The 3575-nt window shown below is 32.9% G+C and overlaps 1 pseudogene; it reads left to right on the top strand.

The window, feature by feature from the left end:
* The first annotated feature begins 502 nt into the window (after positions 1-502).
* On the top strand, positions 503-884 carry LOC130844122 (40S ribosomal protein S26-like; annotated as a pseudogene).
* Positions 885-3575: the final 2691 nt, after the last annotated feature.

Consider the following 3575-nt stretch of genomic DNA (forward strand, 5'->3'; position numbering starts at 1 on the left):
ATTTTTGACTGTTGAATCACTTCTTCAAAATGCCAAATATAAAATAAGAAGGAAATTTTCTATAATTTTTATGATTAGAATAAATCTGGAAAGGATATACTTCTGAATGACAATGTTAGAAAGAATAGGAAGAATGAAAGGTATATAAAAGAGTATCCTTGATTTCTCAATGAAGTGAGATAAAAACTCTTAAAAATTTTTTTTAAATTTCTAGTAAATAGGAGTTATTAATAATTTTGTACTCTAATCTAAAGCATAAGAAGAATCGATTTTGAGATTCAAGACGAAGTTGATAACTCAAAACCAAACTTTGTTGTCTAAAACAATTTAAAAATATTGTAGTTCATTCACCTGTGACAAGAACTGAAAAAACCTGCCTTGAAATGCTACGTGTTCTTCTATTTCTCTTTTTGTGCTTTCCTGCCTTCACCCTCTTTCATCCCTCAAGAAAAATGTACCTTTACCAACCCATTCTCCCAAAGTTCACATAGGGATTTAAAGAATGAGTAGAAAAAGCCCTCTCTCGCATCTGGCTTCCAAGATAACCAAGAAAAGAAGGAACAATGATCGTGCCAAACAGGGCCACAGCCAGGTATAGCCTATTCGCTGCAGCAACTGTGCCTGATGAACGCCCAAGGACAAGGCCATTAAGAAGTTCATTATTTGTAACAGAAGAGGCTGCGGCTTTCAGGGACATTTCTGAAAGGAGTGTTTTCGAAGCCTATGTGCTTCCCAAGCTGTATGTGAAAGTACATTACTGCATGAGTTGTGCCATTCACAAGGTAGACAGGAATCGTTCTCAGAAAGCCGGGAAGGACCAAACATCTCTACCCCCATTTAGACCCGTGGGTGCTGCCGCACGACTTCCACCAAAGCCCATGTAAGGAGATAAGTCCTTAAAGACTGAAGAAATACTGTTCTCTGAAAAGACAATAAAATGGAAATAATACTTAAAAAAATAAATAAGTAGAAAGAAACAAGACTACAGAGGTAGAAAAAAAATCAAGACAAAAATCTTCATGGTTAAAGTTCAAGCAGTTTTTTTGGAGAAGAAGGGTAAAAGAGTCTAAAATTACGAGGCTTATAAGAACCTGTAGGCTGTCAACAAAGGAGAGGAAAAAAACAAAAACTTTTGGAAGTGTCTTTATGAGATAAACTTGATTAAAATTTAGTTATTTGAGAGATACAAGTTAAATTGGTACCACATAATAATTACCTTTTTTACATACTGGTATTTTTGTTTTGTTTTACTGATACTAAAACTGGGCCATGTGGGTCCCTAAGGTGATAATTAGGAAAGTGCTTAATGGATTGGAAACATGAATTACTAGAGAAGAAAGATTTACCATTAATCATCAATTATTACATTTACTATTCTATTTATAAACAGAATATAATGTTTACAGCCACACTGTGATTATAGGTAAGTAAACCAAGATTCAGAAAGGCTAATTAGTCCACACTAACAAGTAATGGATCTAAGATTCACACCCAGATATCTTATTCTGAATTTTATGAGCTATACCATATATCCTGCAACCCCTGCATAAGCCACAGAAATTGCTATCCCAATAAAACAAACTAATCACCAATCCTAATAAAATATAAGAAACAAACAAAAAATATCTCGATCATATTTGTTATAAATATTTGGATTGAAAATGCCACTTTTTCAATATAAGATTGAAAATATTCTGTTGTTGAATAGAAGTTAACATATCAGTGTTAAGCAAAGTATTTCAGAATATGCCTGTTTTGAGATAACTCCTTTCACATATTAAATATCTGTTTGATACCACTCCCACTGTACCTAGTTCATGATGCAAGTCATCATATTGTAATGTTACAGAAATAATTTGTTTTGATTTATTTCCATACACCTGTGATTTATCCAGAAAGAAGTTTCTATATTTGAAATTTCAGCTGGCAAGCAGAAAATGAATGGGCAAGCAGCTCTTTTCTTCATCTGTTTGCCTCTTGGCTAGCCTAACTAAATTTGTTACTATGAAACACAATAAACGTTTTCACTGAAACGTTATTCAATTCATCATAATAGAGTCTTTGGGAGGTATCCCCCAAAATATAAATAAATTTTAAAATGTATTCTCAGCTCACAGATCACTGGATACATTATAGGATCATATGATTTGTTTGTCTCTGCTATTTTCCAACATAATCATATCAATTTATACCATACAGACCATTAAAACACAATAAGAAAAGGTCATGAGGTAAATTCTGTTTTGTGAAGCTTTTATATGTAATAAGTCAATTTTGTTATCAAATGTGCAAATGATTAAGGAAATAACATTATGTGACAAAAAATTCAATATAAATGCAAAATGCTGATCTTGTATGCAGTCAATCAGATCTTGAAAAGGTAAACATTTATAGTTGTAAATTAATATTAAAATAACCTACTATAATATAGCTGTTTATCTTGATTTGGGAGCACATAAGGAGAAAATTGGTTAAACCTAAAAAGATATTTCTCGACAGTAGAGGTAGTTAAATTCTGATGCAGTACTGGAAAGATTTTTAAATAAAAATAATTTTCCTGCCTGAAATTGTTTCAATATGGTCTAAACCCACAAATATGTGTTCTGTCCCTGCTATGTGATGTGATGTGATATGATATGTTATGATATGACAATATGATATACAGGCACAAGAGAAGGCAAAAGGCATAGACCCTGCCTGCACAGAACTGCAATCTAATTGGTAGACTGCACAAAATAATTAGTAAAACCAAGGTGTAAACACAGGCAAATAAGTAAATATACATAAGAACTGAAAGGCAGGGATAATTATTGCTGGGGGAGGAGGGGAGGGACTGACAGAATTTAAAAGGGAACGTGTATATGATGAATGTATAAAAGGAGAAAAGATGGAATTCTCCATAAGGCAAAGATCATGTAAAACAGAATTAAATTAGGAAAACACAGGACATAAGACAGTAACATGCCAGATATTGCTTGGAATAGAGCATTTATACATAAGAATATTTAGAGATAAATTTTAACAAGTAGTTTAGGTTAAAGCTGTATAGATCTTTGAATGCCAGGTTAAGATGCATTATATTTTCCTGTGGTAAATGGGAAATTATATGGCCAAAGTGATGTTCTGCAAAGATTAATTTGATAAGACTTGGCATTGTATTGGGAAGTATAGGTGGGTAGGAAAGTTAAAAGGACAAAGAATCAGAAAAAAAAAAGACTATTTAGGAAATTGTGGTAGATACTGTAGTTTGGCTGTCTTAGCACCCATTCCAATTTCCTTTTTATTAGCATTCCTTAATTATAAAGTATGGTGAGCTAAAAAACACATCTTTCAAGACTCCTTTTCATGTAGGAGAAATCATGTGACAATACTGGCCAATGAGACAAGTTCTCTTAGGCTATCTGGAAAATCCTTTGCTCTTCTGATATAGATGCCACTCTGTTTTCTTTCTTAAATCTCTTTTACTTTCCTGCTAGGAATTTAGACATAATGGCAGCTATGTTGTGATCTTATGTGAAAAAGTCCAAGAGAATAATAGAAAATTTAGCACAGAGGTGCTTTGAGACATTGATATG

The sequence above is a fragment of the Hippopotamus amphibius genome, chromosome 1 (assembly GCF_030028045.1).
Source record: "Hippopotamus amphibius kiboko isolate mHipAmp2 chromosome 1, mHipAmp2.hap2, whole genome shotgun sequence".
Classification (NCBI taxonomy): domain Eukaryota; kingdom Metazoa; phylum Chordata; class Mammalia; order Artiodactyla; family Hippopotamidae; genus Hippopotamus; species Hippopotamus amphibius.